Source organism: Amphibalanus amphitrite, unplaced genomic scaffold (genome assembly GCF_019059575.1).
Source record: "Amphibalanus amphitrite isolate SeventyFive unplaced genomic scaffold, NRLGWU_Aamphi_draft 000424F_arrow, whole genome shotgun sequence".
NCBI lineage: Eukaryota > Metazoa > Arthropoda > Thecostraca > Balanomorpha > Balanidae > Amphibalanus > Amphibalanus amphitrite.
In genome coordinates this window covers 57,327-77,675 of record NW_024881918.1, presented here as the reverse complement: position 1 = coordinate 77,675, position 20,349 = coordinate 57,327, and the positions used below count along the sequence as shown (strand labels likewise).

At 52.1% G+C, this 20,349-nt stretch overlaps 1 long non-coding RNA gene across 1 annotated transcript; it reads right to left on the bottom strand.

The window, feature by feature from the left end:
- Positions 1–11,932: 11,932 nt before the first annotated feature.
- Positions 11,933–17,820, bottom strand: LOC122391171. Its single transcript, XR_006258294.1, has 2 exons — positions 17,550–17,820; positions 11,933–13,257 (listed from the first exon to the last, which is right to left on the bottom strand). It is a non-coding gene; the product is annotated as an uncharacterized LOC122391171 (long non-coding RNA).
- Between the last annotated feature and the right edge of the window lie 2,529 nt (positions 17,821–20,349).

Sequence of the window (20,349 nt, the reverse complement as noted above, 5' to 3'; positions counted from 1 at the left end):
CGGGCCGACGTCGGCATGTTTACTGGGCAAAGACCACCATTAGACTCCCCGTGACGAGCTGCATCGAATCAATACCCATTTTATGCAAAAATCTCAACTTTGAATTTTGACCTAATTTGAACTGACCTTGACCTGACCTTCACCAAAACGTGACCTAGGCTGGCCCCAAAGGCTGCCTAGCCCACATAATCGCTTTTGTCATGTAAAATGGACCATAAAACATGTATCACACGACACTTTCATATTGTGTGACCCCCGGTGACCTGACCTCGCTGTGACCTGACCTGGTATCAGTGACCTCAGATAGCAAAGTATGTGTTTGACGAACAATGTACCATCGATGGTTTTTAATAAATTACCAATTTACTCGATTTCACAACACATTTCTTGAAATGCCTGTGAACGGTGAAAATCTTACCTTTGACCTGACCTGTGACGTCATCGGTTTGACCTAGGTCAATGAAATTTGGTCACAAGGTAGTTCCCGGGTGGGGTTATCGAACGCCGTTGGAATTTTGAAGATCGGCCGGTAACTTTCCGAGATCTTAGGGGGGGCGGAAACGGCCCCCCCCCCTACGGGTGGTAGGGTCCGCCGGTAGCCCTACGGGGCGCGGGTTGTCGTTCGTTCGGTTGTGTCGAAGATCCACGGCGATTATGGAGAATCCATCTGAGAAGCCCTCAGTACTCAGTAGCCAGTCTCCAAGTTGATACACAGACATTACACTGGTCTGAGGGGGCCCTACACACGTGGGAAAATACGTTCACCACTCAGATTGACCTTAAACACCTGGTATGGATCATATAAAACCAGTGTGGACTACCATAGAGGCCGACATGGGTCCAGAAGCTGGAATTAGCCCTCAGAGTTCGGTACCGAGCGCTCAGAAGTCAGCGGAGCCCATCAGAAACCGATGTGGTTCGCAAAACAAAAATATGCGTGCGGGCCATCGACATGAGGCTCGTCATGAAAATTCCTTAGACGATGTTATGTTTTGGTTCGTTTCGAGTGAAAGAGCGCACAATCAATGGAAAACGCGATTTATTTTACTGCGATCCGTTCAGGCCGAAAGAGTGTCCAAAAAAGCAAGTATGGCGAGCGCCGCGCCTAGTCGCCCGCGCCAGTCATGCCGCTCGGCGCGCACAGTCAGCTGGCGGCGGCAGAGGCGCTCACAGGCACGGAGCCGGGGCGGCCAGCGGTGGCGCGGCCAGCAGCCGTGCGGGGGTTGGACCATAATACAACACCTCCCCCCCCAAGACGATCACATCGTCTTCACTCCAAGGCGCCACAGCGGACCCTCCGGGGTCTGGGCGCACAAGGCCACCGCAGCGCGGTGCAGACGGCGGCGCCTGCGCTCTCTTCCGCGGCGTCTCGGGCGCTTCTTGCAGCGGACGCGCCCGCCGTCGCACGGGGCGGTCCGCGGCAGGCGTCGCTCCGGTGTCGGTGGCGGCCACGGGTCGCGGTCAGCGGCGGCTCTGGTCACCCCTGGACTTCGGGCCACGAGCGGCGGCAGACGCGAGTCGCACTCCGTATCCCACTCAGCGAGCATAGCTGCGACGGCAGCTGCGTGAAGCGGGTCCTCAGCGTCCTCCCACACCTCGTCATCGACGGTCGGACCGAGCAGGTCATCCACCACCTCGACCGAGTGGAGGGTGGTGTCACCGAGGTTCGTGTCACCGCGCCGGTCGGACTTGTCACCGGCGGACACGCATCCCTGCGGCGTACGGAGAAGCGCGGCGGCTTGAGCCGCTACCATTTGTTCGGGCGTGTCTCCGTCCCCACTTCGTACCGGCAGGCCTCCCGCCAGCGGCGGCGAGGCTCCGTAAGCGTCAGCCAGCTCGGTAGGCTGCGGCGCATGACCACAGCCGGCTTGGCCGGTGCCCGCCGGCGGCGGCGACTCGGCGGTGCTGGCGGCTGGGCCTCCATCCGTGCTTCGAGTTGGCATACCTCCCGCCGGCGGCGGCGAGGCTCCGTAGACGTCAGTAGTCTCACTCAGCTCGGTGGGCTGTGCCGCACAACAGTCGGCTTGACTGGTGTCCCACGGCAGCGGCGACACGGCGTAGCCGGCGGCCGTACCTCCATCCCTGGTCCGCGTGAGCAAGCCTCCCGCCGGCGGCGGCGAGGCTCCGTAGGCGTCAGCCGGCCTGGTAGGCTGCGCCGCGGTGCACCCAATCTGGCCAGTGTCCGCCGGCGGCGGTGACACGGCGGGGCCGGCAGCTGCACCTCGGCCCGTGCTCAGCGTTTGTAGGCCTCCCGCCGGCGGCGGCGAGGCTCCGTAAGCGACAGCCGCTGCATCCGAGCCTGCAGGCTGCACCGCAGTGGCGGCCCCGGGTTGGCCCGTGTCCGCCGGCGCGGCAACACGGCATCACCAGCGGCTTCGTTTCCATGGCTGGTCCGCGTTGGAAGACTTCCCGTCGGCGACGGCGAAGCTCCGTGGGCGTCAGCCGGCTCTGTAGGCTGCGCCGCGGTACATCCAGCTCGGTCCGTGTCCGCCTGCGGCGGTGACACGCCGGGGGCTGCCTCCATGGTCTGTGCTGGCCAGCCTCCCCCGGCGGCGGGCAGGCTCCGCGCGCGCCAGCCGGCTCGGTGGGCTGCGCCGCGGTACGGCCGGCTCCTCGGCCCGTGTCTGCCGGCGGCACCGACACGGCGGCGCCGGTGGCTGCCGATGGGCCTCCCGCCGGCGGCGGCGAGGCTCCGTACCCTCGGTCCGTGCTCCAAGTTGGGATGCCTCCCGCCGGCGGCGGCGAGGCTCCGTAGGCGTCAGCAGCGTCACTCAGCTCCGTGGGCTGCAGCGCAGTGTGCCCGGCTTGGCCCGTGTCCGCCGGCGGCGGTGCCACGGCGGTGCCGGCGGCTACCGCTACTAGCGCCACCCCCGGAGAGTCGCATACTGTTGTCACTGCAGATGGCGCCACTGGACGATCGGCCGTGGCGGTGGCCCTCTGGTGGCACACCACCTCAAAATGTCCTGGTTCGCCACACGCACGACAGATGGCGCCAGCGGCGCGACACGTGTCTCCGCCGGCGTGCTGGCGACGGCCACAGGTAGGGCAACGCTCAAGAAACTGACGATTGGTGGCGGCGGCGGCATGGGCGACACTCGGCCGACTGCGGTCCCTCTTGTAGGCCGACAGGTGGGCCACCGCCACGAAATGTCCCTTGGTGCCGCGGAGGTCTTGGCACGTGACATGGGCACTCCACGTTTCCCCCACTGTCACGGCGTGTCTGAGCGTCGACTCAGAGTCCTCCAGCCTGCTCACCGTTCCTGTCTCACTGTCGCGCACACTGCACTCGACACGGGCTTTGCACGTCGAGGCCGACTTCAGGTGCGGGGCTGGAGTCGCCGACGCCGGCAGGCAGACAGTCCGGCGGGCGGCGGCAGCTGGTCCAACGGATCCCTCAGCGCCTCGCTCAGCCCCCGACTCTGACACTCCAGCCGTCGTGCCCGTCCCGGTCCCCGCGGAGGGCTCTCTGTACAGCCTCTCCAAACGCGCCAGGCGCTTGTCGGCCTCGGCGGCTCTCTCCGCCTGCCTCTCCAGCAGCGCCGTCAGTTCCTGAATCAAAATTTTCTTCATCGCGCTGTAAGCTGCTCAGTCACGTAATAACAAAACCGTCCGCGCCATGTTATGTTTTGGTTCGTTTCGAGTGAAAGAGCGCACAATCAATGGAAAACGCGATTTATTTTACTGCGATCCGTTCAGGCCGAAAGAGTGTCCAAAAAAGCAAGTATGGCGAGCGCCGCGCCTAGTCGCCCGCGCCAGTCATGCCGCTCGGCGCGCACAGTCAGCTGGCGGCGGCAGAGGCGCTCACAGGCACGGAGCCGGGGCGGCCAGCGGTGGCGGCGGCAGGGGCGCGCGCAGGCGCGGCCAGCAGCCGTGCAGGGGTTGGACCATAATACAACAGACGAGGCACTGCCACTCGCACAAACGCTCAACACCGAGAAGTGTGATTAGTAGGTACTGTCTAATTGGGCAATGTGAGGAGGCTACAAACTAATATAAAAGCATGGGTCGGATCGTCTACTATATTTGTTTAGTTTTCACAAAAAAACTCATGGTGTCAGGCTGTGATGAAAAATAAGTGGTCTAAATCCGATGAGAAAACAGGATTTGGGGTACCCTATGTTTGGCTAGGTTGTCTCTGCCCCCCCCCCCCCCGTGAAAATTCCTTAGACGAGGCCCTGGGCTAGAACCAGTTTCCACCGCCATGCCACCGCCCAGCGACATGGAGCGGGGTCAGTGACCAGGGCACGGGGAAAGGTCAGAGGTCAGCTATAACGTAGAGCTTTGCGTCTCCCTCCCCTCCGCGTGTAACGACCGCACGACAGCGGCCGGCGGCCGATCAGGCTTGACATGTCAAGGTCACCCGCAGTCAACGGGCTCGGAGGGTTGGTCGAGTGCGCGTCCGTGGCTGACGACAGTCTCCACCATGTGCTATGGTGCCGATAGGCTAGGGTGGGTAATAAGCTTTTGTTCAGTGCATATGGCTGTTCGGGTGCGTCATCTGATATGATGCTTTGTAATGTGTATGATGCGTTTAAAACCTCGCTGGTAGTGGCCGAGAGGAGAAGAGGGGGGGGGGAGAGACGGGTGCCGCCTCCACATGTCTACTTGCTGCGAGTGCTGAAATTTGCAAACCTGACCTTTGATTCCAGCCGAATTTGTATGACAGCAGCTGTATTTTAACCCTCGCTCATATTGGTTTTTGCCAGCGTCTAGCGTAAAGGGGAGGGGGTCCGTTGGACCCCTTTGCCGTTCAGCCCCTGATCGAGCTAGAGCTTCGCGGAAAAAGAGCGTGTTGCCCGTGACGAGAGGAGGCCGTTAATACCCAATTTTAAGGTCCTAGGTCATTTGTTGATAGGTCAATATATACTCAAAAGTCGGGAAAATCGGGACCTGTTAGAGCTTCTTAAAGTGAGGCTGTTATAAGGTTTTGGCGGGGGTGCTGATCACGAATTTCAAGTTAACTTTTATCACAGATGATGTTTTCGTGCATTTAGTCCAGGTCAGGTCAGGTCAGGTCAGGTCACATGTTACGAGGGAACCAAAACTACTTCGTAAATGTTCAATCGGTTTCTATATGCGAAATTAACTCCAAAATCTACCCTAGAAACATGTAGAACTCGAAGCAGTGAACTAAGGTCATCAAAGGTCAGTGACCTGACTGACCTTCACGTGACCTTGACACCCACTAGAATCCATGGGATCAACATCCTTCCACATGTTTGATCGCTTAAAGCCACAAAAAAAGACAATAAACGCGCTCATAATGTGAGCCGAAAGACGCTAAATCGCGATTCCGGCCAAACATGGTCTCGGAAAACAGGTCACAAGTCAAAGGTCTTTTGGGTCAGGGTCATAAAATTTTAAGGGTAGGCGTAATATTGATTAACTCGAGGGTACTGAAAGTTGCTTTTTGCGCCAGTTATTTGCGAAAAACTGAGAGTGGGGCGTCTGTTCGACACCCTCTTACAAGTGCGAAGGTTAAGGTCAGGCCGTTGACCAATGGCGTCAAAAGTGAACCTCTGTAAGTTCCCTAAATTACCGGGGTTACATGAGCAAGTAAATGCGTATCAGGAACGGATTTTCCTATTCGCTCACCATTGTAGTCCGTTTGTAATGCGTATTAACTCTGCTCATGTAACCCCGAGCAATGTCGCGACATCGCTACACCCTTCGTGCCAGGGGACCTTTCACTGGGTAATGAAGCTTATATGATCTACATAGTACTATCTCCTAGAGGCCTCACAACTTGTATGTATTTATCTCGTATTTTTCTTAAGAGTCACCTGAAGTCAAGTCGGTCACGCAACCTCACGATTATTAATCAATGGGGAAATGTGAAAACTGTTATTTTGGCGCCAGGAGCCGTGTAAAGCTGTCTCAAGCGCATTAATTCGTGATATTATAAAATCTTTGCGAGCCCCAGCATTTACTTTTGCATTCTTGATCTTAGGCGACTTCATTTATGACGTCACTAAGGTCACAGGAGTTTTCACCAAAAAAGTCCCGATCAAATTGAGCTAGCGAGTCGGGAAGCCACCAGTGGACTTTTGAGGACCTACCGAATCGAATAAGCGATATGACCTCCTTGGGCCAGCTTCGTGGCCTGAGTGGCTCTGCCCCGATCATGACCTGAGGTGAACACCTTAAATTGACCTCAACAAAAATAAAGCGTATACTATTCGACGCGCTTGAGCATGCAAAACTCGATGGTGCCATTACCTTGGCTCTGTATCCACTATGGTGAAGTTGTTTACCAAAAACCGATCCCGCGACTTGGAGCACTTATTCTGACCTCAGAGTTTATCGTTTGACCTGAGACATTCAACTCGGGCACCAGCTGCTGCATCTCATACGATGCACGCGCTCAGTTTTATCCGCAAGGCACTAGCTCAATTAGGGGCGAAAAGACGGAGAGGGGTCGTAATCGCCCCCCCCCCCCTCGGTCGGGGTATAGGTATGCAGAAAACCCAAAAGTCTGTTTAGGGTTAAGCAAAGTTCCCTGCGCGCCGCGCCCGCGGTCGGCTGCGGCGCCGGGGGCTCCGATCCGCTCCCGCTGCTGCCTCTCTGCCTGTTCCCGAGTGCCGTTTGAGTGAACCTGAGTGAGTGTCTGAGTGACTTAACTAGAGTGACAAGTGCCATAATGCATCGCGATATTGCGAGGAGTCTGGTTCTCCTGGCTCTCACCTGGCTGCTGGTGTCGGTTGTCGGCCCTGCGCCGCCGGGCTCTCTCTATCGTCTGGATAAAAATAGGCCCCGCCCATCCCAATCAGCTGCTGCATGACGAGTTGATGACGACAACCACTTACTTACCAGCAACCAATCTAAGGATAGCGTACGTGACAGTAATGGTGCAGCGGTTGCAAAATATTACATTGTTATTCAAACGGTTCTTGCTTTTAGGGCCAATTGTTGTGTTTGATTGCAATGAGATATGTCATTAGATGAGGTGTTGATGAAGGCAGGTATTTTTTAAATATTTTTTTTGACAACATTTGCCCTTTTTCTACTTAATAACTAAATCCAGGTCCACCTGAAGTCTAAACCTTATTTTAGATAACATGTCAATGTCAATGCTGTCTTGCAATGTGAAATTTAGACAATGGTAATAGCATGGAGGAAGGAGTACTGGAGTGGCAACTTCACGCTTTTTTGCGACAGACACCTTCCAGCTAGTACCGTTCATAGCTTCTTATCGAAAGCAGAACTACACCATTCAGCCAATCAGCGTTGCCAACCGTCCGTAATTCAACCAATGAGCGCGCTCTTAACTAGCTGACGAATAAAATGAACAGACTACATCGAGCAATATTTAATTTTATAAGTTTATAAGTTAATATTTATAAGTTTATTATTATAAGTATATTAAAAATATAAATAATATAAAATATTTATAAGTTTTAATGTCAATTTCAACGAGCCGGCGCCTGCCCGTTCTTCCCGTCCTCGTCTCCAGCTGTAGATGTACCGCCCTTCGCGCACCGGATTTGAGATTAATCTGTGAAAGTCGCTAGAACTTGAATGTAACCATTGTCTTCTCCGTTTGATTTCCTGCTCATTGATGTACAAAAATCACACGTAGCTCCCAAAATAATCCTCCTACGCCCTTTTCTCTAAACCGCTGCACGCCATAGCCCGCCATTATAAGCCGACCGCCGCGACCCGCCGATACTAGCTGGGGCGTTTCGACCCGCTCCCGCTAGGTGGCCCGTGTCTGTCGCTAACGGCCCATGCTAAAGGCATGGAGTTGCCACTCCAGTATTCTCTCCTCCATGGTAATAGGAATAATGAATAGCAACCTCACCAACAACTCGTTAATCTCTAGAAAGTGCAATTAAAATTAAAATCACTGTCTGCCACACTGCTTCGATCCTGGTCATGCAATTGATGTTCATGGGTGATGTTTCACGGCAGAGCACTGCAGTGCGCTGCGTGTGTCGGAGCATTGGGTTTCCATGGCAGTGTCAACAAACTTCACTCTGACGCTATGCTATGACAGCTTCCCAGAATGCTAACACGCTGCGGCACCAGCGCCAGCAGCATGCTAGCAGTATTTGAACTTAAACCTCTGTTCTTGGTAGGTGCTTGGTTTTTCAGGACCTCTCACTCTGTTCCAAACGCGATTCATCATAAACTAAGAGATCACATGCAACGTCATTTGAGTGACGCTATGGTATGCCGTAGCTACCAGCGCACACAGTGTCTGGGTGGTGAAACAGGGCCATTATTAATCACATTTGCTTTACTTTGTTTCAGCGGAAACCTGTCTGCACATGGGAGGAAGGAGTGCAACAAAAGCCCATCAAGTTCATGCATGGCAGTGGATCTCAACAGGAGAAAACCAGAAAGAGCATAGATGCTTAAAGATTGCAGTTGTACACTGCTGTTATCACCTGATGTGAGTGGCTGGCATTGCTCCTGGCAAGAACCACCTGCAAGTGATGAGATGGCGCCTCCGTCGTTGAGTGTGCTGCAGTGTGAGAGGCGCCCTGATCTCTACTTCGTGATGGGTTTCCATTGGAGGTTCAACTGAGAAGTGAGAAATGACTGTGGCCATGCTGGAGCATGCCAGTGGAGCTTCACATGCTTAGGGCAGCTTTTGAACAGATGCTGACCATGGCATGTTGCATGTCCCATCCAGCTATCATGTGCGTCGTGCGCAGAATGGTGGGGTAGGGCAAGGTAACTCTGGGCTCCTGAGTCAGCCCTACTGCACAGGGGGCACAGATGGCCGCTTACGTTTGGTGTGTCCTGCACCGCATTATCAAGCCCAGTCTGCTGCCACAGGCAATGGGTCGGGCTGCACTATATTACAGGCAGACTATCTTGCAAAGGAGGCTGGCATCCTCTCCCATAATGACACACCAATTGGCAATCATCGCTGCGATGATCACGAGGGTGTCCGGCGTCCGCTTATCTGCCATGGTGAGGTGGAGAGGCAGCTGGCCTGAGGGATGGTTTTACTTCATCTGAGGCCCCCTTTCCCCGCCTGCCAGGCCCGGTCAAACGACCGCTTCACAGTGAACGACTTGCAGTGGATGCCGTCCCACAGCGCAACGAGCGCGCCGACCAGAGGCGGCGGCCAAGAGGCGGCCACGCTCCCCCAGTCGACGGTCCCGGTGGACGTCGGCAACGCCCACCGTACGACCATCAGATCGGCTCGCGACCGCGCCGTCGCCGACTGACCGCATGACTGGTATCTGTTCTTGATGTGGGACCGACTGCCACCGCCGGTCGCGGAAGGGCATCGCTCATCGGCCATCGACGTCCACCAGCTTCGCGTGGGTCACTGTTCGGGCTGCCACCAATACACCGAATCGGATGGAACCCTGTCGGCGAATGCCGGCGGTGCCCCGACATCGACTGCGCGGCGGCCAGTGCATCGCGTGCCGGGAGGAGGCTGGCACCCCCGATCGGTCATCGGTCACAAACCGTGTCCCAGCTCATGACTGCATACAGCGCAGCTCTGTGAGATGTTCTGCTGCAGTCTGCCGCGTGTGTTGAAAGAAGAATGAACATGAGAAAACCTCAAAACTTTATGCCTTAGTATTTGACCATTATTGGAATAAGTTTGGATTTTGAGAATTTGTGTCCCTGTGCTTGTGCCTGTGTGGAAAGGCATGCTTTACGGTGTACCATCTCAATTTGTGCGGCTGCTGACAGGCCACCTGGGTGCCAACGTATGTGCGAATCCGCGAATACGTTGTGTTTCCTCGGTCGGTATCGTTCTGAAAATATTGACTGCAATTAGCGTATGACGGTTCAGCCCAGCAGTAATAAATGACCATTGATTGGGCGAATTTTGTGTGGTGGTTCGCTAATACATAACCTAAAGAGTGTTTTGCCGGAATCGTTTAGTAGCAGAACTGACCGGAATATGAGTAGAATGCAACGGTTTGAATCGTGAATTTGTTGAAACGATTGTTCTCTGAGACCACTGTGTGACTTTTGACCTGAGAACCACCAATTATAACGACAATGGTGGAAGCAGTAGGCACTATAGGCACTGTAGGCAGCACTAGTTGGCACACTTACGCAAGCACACGACTTACGCAGTGGATATCTGCATCATGCATGTTAAGGTTTACTGGGAAGAGTGAGAAATTAGTCAGGATATAACTGCCACTTCAACTTAGGAAAAAAGGCGATATTTCCAATGGAGCTGGGGTGGGGAGGGGAGGGGACGTATGGTCAGCTATGCCAATAATTCATTCTTGTTACGCAGCTGTGTAAAAGGGCGTCCGTTTTTGGGGTGAGACCTTCCCCATTGGCCATTTCCAAGCTAAATCGTCCATCGTGGTGGAGAGTCTGGAGACCTCAGCCTCGCTACCTTGCGCGCTGCGCCACCTTGCGAAACATAAAGCAGCAGTCCTGACATCTACAGGCGTTACTTTTCATGAAAGCGCGGATGTGTTCGCGCTTTTACGAAGAAAATTCTTACGAGTATGGTTGATAATGAGATTAATTGTTGTCATTGATTTAATAATTCATTGGCAAAAGTGCCCTAATAAATAGGTAAATTAGCTAAAACTGTATCGTATTTCCTTGGGAAAAAATGACGAACTCATCCTAAGACATCCAGATTATTGGATGCGTTCGTCAGCTGTGAGTATTTCAAGTTTTTGGAAAAAATTGCTTGTGGAAAATCATAATACTTTAAAGATATGCCTATTCTCGAATCATTCATGCATTTATTTGCATTGAAAAATGATTGTAAAGCAAAAGTGTAAAAGATTATTGTCAAATTATTTTCTTAAATCACAATTTACGAACGCACAAAACTCCAGCTTTTAATTTAGTGCGTGTGCGAATTGAGGTCAAGAAAAAAGATTGAAACTGTCCATATTCCTCTCAAAACAATAAAGGATGAATGTGGAAAACGCTGCTTTGAACAATTGTATATTGTTCTTTTCTGAATTAAGCAAAGGTACAAAATTTTCAACCATTGTTACACTTGCTCTCACAAAACCCATCACTTTTAAGCATGACGTCATGGCAGCCAAACTTACTAGCGCCATCTCTGGAGAGCATCTTTCAAAACGTCCAGACGATAGAGAGAGCCCGCCGCCGCCTCCTTGGACTGGACAGACGCTGACACCTGTGCCGCCACTCAACGTCGTCCACAACACCTCGGATCGTCGTTGCCGTCGACACGACCGTCGACCGCCGAGCCCAGCCGGCTCTGTGCCCTGCTCTGCACCGGGCCGCTGTGACCGTGACCTCGCCCTCGGCCGCTCTGCGCCATGCTCTGCACCGGACCCCAGCGGCCGTGACCTTGACCGCCCACCAGCCACCCGCGGCACTCGGCGGGGCAGGCGCGGGGCCGGCGCCAGGGAGGCACCGGTTCTGACGTCACACGAAAATATCAGTCGGTTGGTTGTGGCACTGCCCCCTGCCGGCGCGACTGTGCTGCCACCTAGCTAAGCCTAGTCAGCCTAGGACGGGACGGTTTTACTTTTTCTCGTCGAGTGGGGCAGCTTGCGATGACACTCGGTCGACATAGCTGTGCTGCAACATACCCCAGGTTCGGAGTCTCTCGGACAGCCAATCCTGTTCCATAACCACAGCTAAGTCCCCGCTGACCTTAACCAGGATTGGCCGGACGACGTTGAATCTTCGTAGTTCGAGAGACACCGAACCCGCGGATAGTCTGTCGAAGCCTTGGCGGCTGAAGAAAGGCCAGACATATCTCACTTGATTTTGGCGTGGCCAGCCTCACTTCTGTAGTTTTGCTTCACAACATTCCACGTCCTATTGAGTTTCCGGTTGCGTAGTACACGACCACGTTCAGAAACTTGATGTCTTTTAGATACATCACGCAATGACAAACTTTTGGCAGCATTTACATTTGTTGCCTGCATATTTTGGTGAGGAAAAATCACTATCGCAGTAGTACAATCAAGACATACCACAAAGGATCAGAGCTAAAGCAGCATTATTAATCAAAAGTGTATTGCATTGATCACCAGCATGTTCGTAAAATAAAATACATCACGAATAAAGATGACAACCAAGCCGGACCAGGACACTTATGACAAACATGAACGCTAAAGTGGCAACACAAATGAAAGAGAGAAGATGAATCTGCCCTTCGCAATCGTTAACCTAAAATAAAACTTCAAATGTACAACAGACTTCTGTGCATTAAAAGAACATGAATATACTCGCTTTGTCGTCGACACATAATGGGAACATCCTGCCGGCCCAGCGCGCCCGCCTTCGAGTAGGAAATGGCAGCGGCCGCAGAAGTGGCCAACAGATACATTGTTCGTCACGCCACCTGCACTGAAACGTACCAGCTATTTAATCGTGAAATGTAGCTAGCCATCCAAAAATGTTGCACTACACCAGCACTACCGCACAGTTAGCAGATAGGTACGGACCGCAGGTCCTGGTCTCTGTCTCTTCCGAGTACGGTCTCCGGACCGGTCACCAGCGCCACCATCTCCGCGCGATAGCTATAGCACAACTCTCCGGCCGGGGCCCGCAGTTCCTCGACCTCTTCGTCCAGCCAGACCAGCACGGCTCCCGCCCAGCGCCTGAAGACTCCGCCCTCCACAGATCCGTCCGTCCAAAGCCGGACAGCACACAGGGGCAGGAACGCGAGGTGCAGCGTAGCCATGCTTTCCCTTTCCGCCGCCGTGGCCCAGCCCGGATCGGGCACACGTCCAACCGGAAGGTGACGCCAGCCGTCTGTTGCCACGGTGGGATTCTCGCTCTCGCCCAGGCCTGGCGGCCTCGCAATCTCCAGCCTCGGACCGAAGGCAGGCGCGCCGGTGCCGAGGCCTCGGCGGTCGCGCGCAGGGGGTCCCCTGATGGCAGACCCAGCGCCCTCCCCAGCAGCCTGGCAGCCAGCGTCCAGCTTCTCTCCTCCATCGGAGAAAGTCGGGCTTCCGCCATTAGTGCGTGGCACGGTGTTGAGCGTGGACACAGGTGATGATGCGGCCGCCTCCCGCAGTCCTCGCTCCAGGAGATTCACGTGCGAGGGGGCGGCCGCCGGCAGCCACGCGACGGCAGCGTGTTCGAGCGTCCCTCGGACGTAACCGATTGACCACCGTACTAAGGGCACCCTCGTCCAGGCCCCACCTATTCAACCAGGTTGACGGCGCCGTAGCCGTCAGAACCTGGTGATCACTCGAGCCACGCCACAGAGCTCACGCCTCAAAGCGGTTGGCTCTCCGGTCCTCGGCATCCGGCATCCGCAGTGATTTGGCGTAGCCAGGGCACGTGAGATGCTGGCCTCAGTCATAACCGGAAAGCCTGTAAAAAAAAAAACAATATGTGATTGACAAATGGAAATATATTGTATGTATGTATGTATGTATGTATGTATTGACGATCAAGAGCAATCCACAATCGGCGTGGCGATTACACTCCGAGTCCGAGCTGGTTGAAGATAACACAAGAAATAGGTACCTACACAAGAAAACGCACACACTTACGGATACGAAATACACAACGCGAACGCCGAACACGCACATACTTGGTGTAACCCGCACGAAGCCGCGTTCATAACTATGTACACACAGACTCGTTTGCCTTTCATAGTCCAAGAGTCATGAGGCTAGCTACTATGGCTACTCTGGCTAGGCTTAAGCCCCCTTTTTACAGCACGGGCAAATCTGGCTGGAGGCAACTGCGTTAGCTCGAGGGGGAGAGTATTTAGGAGCGCCGCGGCACGGTAGGCGAATCTACGTTTTCCGGTCTCTAGTCGGGGTCGCGGTAAGTGGAAAAGGTGGTCTTGGCGAGTAGACCTTGCTCGTGTTTGGGAATTTTTGGAAAATAGGGTCGCGATCTCCTCGGGTTCACCTCTCTGGATGGCCTTGTGCGCCGTGATAAGGGTATGGTATTCAGCCATTGTTTTAGGTGCCATCCAGCCGAGTTGGTCCCGGAGATGGGAGACATGATCAAATTTACGGCGACCGAAAATGACTCTAGCGGCAAAGTTAAGAATTTTCTGAATGCGATCGAAGTTCCTTTGGCTACCATTACCAAATACGGAGAGACAGTACTGGATCCGTGACATGACGAGAGCCACCACTAGTGTCTTGGTGACACCGTCGGGGAGGTAGTGGCGGACATGTGAGAGGCCAATTAGGAGACCCGTGCATCGGCGACTGAGCTCGGACACATGCGCGTCCCAGGACAGGGTGCCGTCGAAGATAACGCCCAGGTTGCCCACCTGCTTGCATGGCAGTGCTGCCAGATTTGGAGGATTTCCGCAAATCTGGAGGATTTTGAACTCTATTTGCGGACAAATTTCGCTTTTGGAGGATTTTTGATTCTGGAGGAAAATCTGGAGGATTTGTCGCCCGATTATTATATTCAATTTCATGGAAAAATATAACACATTCAAGACTAAAAAGGCATTTTCCTGCCCAGCGTCGCCCTACCCGTTAGGATATATCACGTCCTTTATCACCGTGAGACTGCAGAATGTCTCAGTCTGTAGCTATATCTACGAGGGTACCAAACTATTGGCGGATCTAAGGCAGGGCATATTTTAAGGCACTTACTGCGTCCCATTTTGGGACGCAGCCCCCTCGCCTTGGGACGTAGCCTATGCTGATTTGACCCACTGCGTCCCTGCCCTGTGCCCCGTCCGGTTCTCTGACCTGTGCCCTGCTGTGTGCCCTGACCTGTACCCTTCCCTCTAAAATGTCCTGTGCCATGCCCTGCAACTTGCCGTGCCCTACTTTCTGCCCTCCTCAGTGCCCTACTCTGTTCCTTGCCCTGTGCCCTTAGTCGGAGCACGTGCCCTCTGCTCAACTTGGGACGCAGTAAAAATTTGTTAAAATATGCCCTGATCTAAGGGGGACATTTGGGGCAAATGCCCCCGGCCCCCCTGCAGCGCCCGAAATCGACGAAAAATTCCGTTTTTTAGGATAAAAACCAAACAACTTTTATAAGAAAAAGTATCTTTTAAACTGCACAGCAGTGCGAAATGATTCGAAATACGATGAGTTTTTAGAAATTGGTGAAACTTTTTTGGGGGTATAGCCCCCCGCAGCGTCCAAGACCGCCTTTTTATATCTACAAATAGGATTTGGAGGAATCTGGAGGATTTTTGTAGCTGATCTGGAGGATTACAGGCTTCCCCATCTGGCAGCACTGTTGCATGGCACTAGTTTGGTGTCGCGAAAAGAAACGGTGAAAGCAGGTATGCTTCTCAAATTTTGCCGACTGCCGAAAACCATGAGCTGAGTTTTAGCAGTGTTTACTTTAAGAGCATTTGCACTGAACCAATGGTCGAGAGACCATTGGTTGTATGCATAGAGTTGAGAAATCATGACGCACACTGCATTGTGACAGTAGATAGTTTAGTGTGATTGGCAGAGGAGGGACTTATTGTAATAAAACAATAAACAATTGAGGCATTGATTTGATTTTGTAGGTAGCTACCTACCCTTCTCATATGAATCTGGATGATTTGTACCATTAAGAAAAAGAAAACATAGGCGGCCTAGGATCGGGAAGGGGATGTCCCCACTTTTCAGTTATGCTAAAAATAAAATATTTATTTTTCATTTAAATTCAAAACTAACAGCAAGAAATTGTTCGGCAAGGTGAGATAAGCACGAAACTGTAAAGAATTTGTTCATAGGGGTATTGGGGTTCCCACAAAGTGACATTGAAGTTCTCTGCCCCCTCCCCCCACACTTTACGTGAGGTTCCTGCGCCCATGGAAAAAAAAAACACATTGCATTATGTGCATCAACACTTAACCCTTGCACTTAGAGAGGGCCACAAAGCCCACTATAAAGCCCACAAGACACCACCTGAAATCAAAGCATGACAAATGATAGCATGTAGGCACCTGACCTACTATAACCTACTGAACCAAACATACCCCATTTATCAATATGTATGTGTAGATAAAGTATGAATGGTAGGTTAATACCAAGGCTGTTTAGTAGGTTGTAGGCATGCTGAAAGGATGAAAGATGGGTATTTGTTCAAAAAATATCTGATCTACAGTTCACATGAATATGCAACATGGGGTCCAGACTGGAAAAAAATACACGTTAAGCCGAATATGTCCGGCGTAGTGGCGGGATTGCGCCGAAAATTTAAGCGCACGTCCGGCGTAACTTCGCATGCGCCGAATTCAGTGCATGGCGGCGGACGAATTTTTCGGTGCAGGGCGGTCGCATAATTTTTTGGCGAAAACAGTCACCGAATTTATGCGGTACGCTGGTCAATCTAGCAGCAGATTCGCCCCGTGGGCAGCTCTGGAGAGGTTGCGGGACGAGACGTCCCCGCCCCGGTCGTCGCGTGCTCGAACTGGCGAGCCGCCCTGAGTCTACTCAGCGGAGGAACGGCCGCCCAGGTGAGGCCTCAACCTTCGGCGTAGAGATAGGCATGGAAAACCTTGTTGAACGTCGCCAAGCGTCGTTAAGCAATAGCAGTGGGTTCCTGCCCACTGCAGTATCGAGGGGAATGAGAGCGTGGACGATCTGGCAAAACTAGCGGCCGCCCTGCCCTCAAACGCCCGATCGCTGACCAGGGCGGTTCATTGTGCGGCCTCGCATCAGTGGCGCGACAACTGCTCAGAATCACTATTCAAGCCACTCTTCGGGAGCACGCCGCCGCTCCCTCTCCCCGGAGAGGACCGAGAGGATGCCATTTCGGTGCACCAGATGAGGGCGGGCCACCGGGGCAGCTCGCTCCAATACGGCACCGAATCGGCTGTCTCCACCCCGCCGCGTGTCAGCAGTGCCCAGACAAGCGGTGCCCAGCGGCGCTCTGCACCGCGTGAGCCGAGAAGAGGCTGATGTGCCGGAGCACGTGCTGCTCCGCTGCCGGGCCCTCGCTGGCTCCCACCGAGGTATTGGGTTTACGTGGAAATAAAAACTAATTCGGACGCTCAAACATGGGATAGTGTACAAAGCCCTGAAACACTGCCTGGTTGATATAGCCTTGATCAGTATATGTGCACATGTGCTTTATATGAAAAGGGCTTATTTTCGCACAAAAAGGCACCTAATTTTTGGCGCAAATCACTCAGAAATTTCGGCGCAAAATCGCTTGCGCCGAATTTCGGCGCAAGATAGTCTCACGGGCATCCGGCATAGTGTATGGATGTTTTCCAGTCTGGCATGGGGTTAGCCGTTAGGTAAGGTTTGATTTTTGTTTTGTATTTGTATCACATGTAAATATCATATCTGGATTCAGGATGTCAAATAGTGCAAGAATGTACAAAATGTATGCCTGAAAAGTGAATCACTCTTTCTGAACATTTACTAAAAGTGGTAGTTTAGTACGCAAAGGTTAGGCTAGGGTAGATGATGTTTTTTATCTTCACCATAGTTTATCTACACAGTAACCGAGAAACCCTCGTCCAGACATAGCAATAGGTAGGCATGGCAAATCATCAAAAAGTTAATATTTTCTGCTCATCAGCATTTGACCAAAATAAGGGTTCTAGCATGTCTGGTTATTTCAGGTTATGTTAGGTTATATGAAGGTGAGGTTAAAACTTTAACAAGCTCTAAGACATATATACGAGCTTCATCTGAGGTTAATATTGAGCTAGGGGTCTGGGTACCCACCTTCCTGTCAGGCCATGATACTTGACACACCATCCTGCTATCTGAGGCGGCCCAGGAACCAGCTCAAGCAATTACAATGAAAGTCAACAGTCGTGCGGGCATTACACCACTCCTCATTAAAATATATCAAGTAATTAGTTAATGACGATAATCCCGCCACCACAAATCTTATGAAACGCATCAACATTGACCTTTGATATTCCGAAAAGAAATATCCATAACACTGAACTCTATAATGATCCATAATGATTTAAAGCAAACGTGTTCTTACGCAGCTGTGACATAAGCTGCGCATACGAAAAACACCCGCTAGACCAATTGATGGCGAATAAACCTGTTGATGAAGAAATACTTGTCTCCCATTGGTCTGTGAACACAATCTGCAGGAAACGCAGCTTAAACTACAGTAAAATTTTGCAGGAAAATCTGCAGAAAGTAAGAAAAATGCAATTTAAACATATTTAGCCACAGGGCCTCGGCTAACATGTTAACTGGTGGGCCAAATGGCCCACCAGTGACCCGAAATGGCCCACCAGCCTCAAAGATTTGGCCCACCAGTAATTTTCCGAAAAATCTAAGTTTTCACATTTCAAATTGAACTAGCAGATCTTATCGTACATTTTCAGGCTGTAAAGTACCCATCGGTGAAACATATTCTTGTGAAAAAACTTCAACCTATTGTTTGCAATATCCTCTTGGGGTAAAAATGGAAGAACGGACCAGTTCAGACGGTCGGGGATAAGCCTGCGAGCGATCTCAGACGGCTGGCCGATAGACACGATATAAGCCAGAGTCAAACTAGAGGTAGTTTCGGCGACTTCCAGCCGATTGAACTCTGCAAGCGATATTAACACTGCCGAATTTCGGCCACGACCCTGTCGCCGAATCACGTCGTGTAGGAAATCGGCAAACAGTTTAAGGCCTTAATCGCGAATGAATGGCGAATCTGTTGCGAATAGTCGGCGATGCCTTGGCAACAAGTCGACGCACGCAGCGACATGTCGGCGGCGACTCGGCGACTGTTTGGCGATCATGTTCGTTTATTATAAATTCGGCTAACGGCCACGAAATTTTCATTTTCATGAAATATACGTGGCGGTCGTGACGACCCGTAAAGCCCTTGTTACACTGCCGCCGAATTTTGGTACACGAATATGCAAGTCATCCTATGTCGCGGACCGATTCGGGATCTTTCTTCCACGGTCTTGGCATTTCGCAGACCAGTCGGTGTCCACCGCGCGACTTTTACGGTTCGTCACGACCGCCACGAATATTTCATGAAAAATGAAAATTTCGTGGCCGTTCGCCGAATTTATAATAAACGAACATGATCGCCAAACAGTCGCCGAGTCGCCGCCGACATGTCGCTGCGTGCGCCGACTTGTTGCCAAGGTATCGCCGACTATTCGCAACAGATTCGCCATTCATTCGCGATGTTCGCCGAATCATGGATCAGCTTCGACCCGCGCACGATTAGGGGGCCCCCTACCCGTTTTCTGAAAATCGGGCTCTGTCGGCGAACTGTTCGTCTCTGTCGGTGAACTGTTCGCCGATTTCCTACACGACATGTTTCGGCGACAGGGTCGTGGCCAAAATTCGGCAGTAACACAAGTCACGCGATGGACACCGACTGGTCTGCGAAATGCCAAGACCGTGGAAGAAAGATCCTGAATCGGTCCGTGACATAGGATGACTTGCATATTCGTGCACATTCGTGTACCGAAATTCGGCAGTGTAACAAGGGCTTTATATGCGTCTTCACGACCGGTATGATGCTTGCAGTCACACATCTGACCAGTCGGACGAATTTCGAACCGTTCACAGTCAGCGTTCCAAAAATTTCTCATTCTTGGGCTGAAGATGACACTCAAGAATAAGAATGGATATTTTTCCACTCTCACATTTTGGGTGGCTAGAATTTTCCACTCAGACACCCAAGACAAATCGGAAATTTGGGACACTGTTCACCAGAAGTGTACATAACTTTTTTTTAAAGAAAATATTAGGGTTGCGCACTCACGCGCAGTGCGCTTGGGCTTTTGAGTCAATTCTTTTCCATGCGACACATGTTGGGGTTGCTGCTACAACCCTCTTTTGGGGTTCCTGCTACAGCCCACTTTATATATAAAGTTGCACTCCGTGCTGTTCACCATTCCTCCCGATCCACCCGACAACGCCCGATCTCTTCCGACCGCTTCCGAATCTCCGACTAGTCGGCGAGCGATCCACTCAGGGCTCGCTGATTTTTAACATCCGACCGGCCGTAAGTTATCGTCCAAAGTTTTATAATCTGCGTCAATATTTTGTGCATACTTGTGCGATTTTATGTGCACTGCCGGAGTATCACCGCTGAGAGGGTGGTGGGTCCCTTCTCTCTCCTCTCTCTGAAGAGTCGGGGGGGGGGGGGGGAGCGGGGTCGAGCCCCGTTTTTTTACATTTTTTAATGGCATCCTGACGTTTTTTTGCAGAATAAAGTGGCCGAAATCTGGGGAGAAATCGAAAATGGGGGGAGGGGGGGGGGCTATGGCTAGTGGCTACCAAGGTCAGTCCATGTCGCTGCCCAAGTGGCCCACCAGTCAAAATTCCTTAGCCGAGGCCCTGTTTAGCCAATGAGTCTGGCCAATCTGTTGATATATTCCGATAGATATTGAGCACGTTCAGTCATTTTGAAAGAATTACGGTCCGACTCTCTTTATTTTTAAAGCAATGACGCATAATATGATTATTGAAAAATTGACAAATATATTTTCTTGGAGGTAAAAGTGGGACTAGCGTCAAGTTAAAAATCAAAATTAGTACG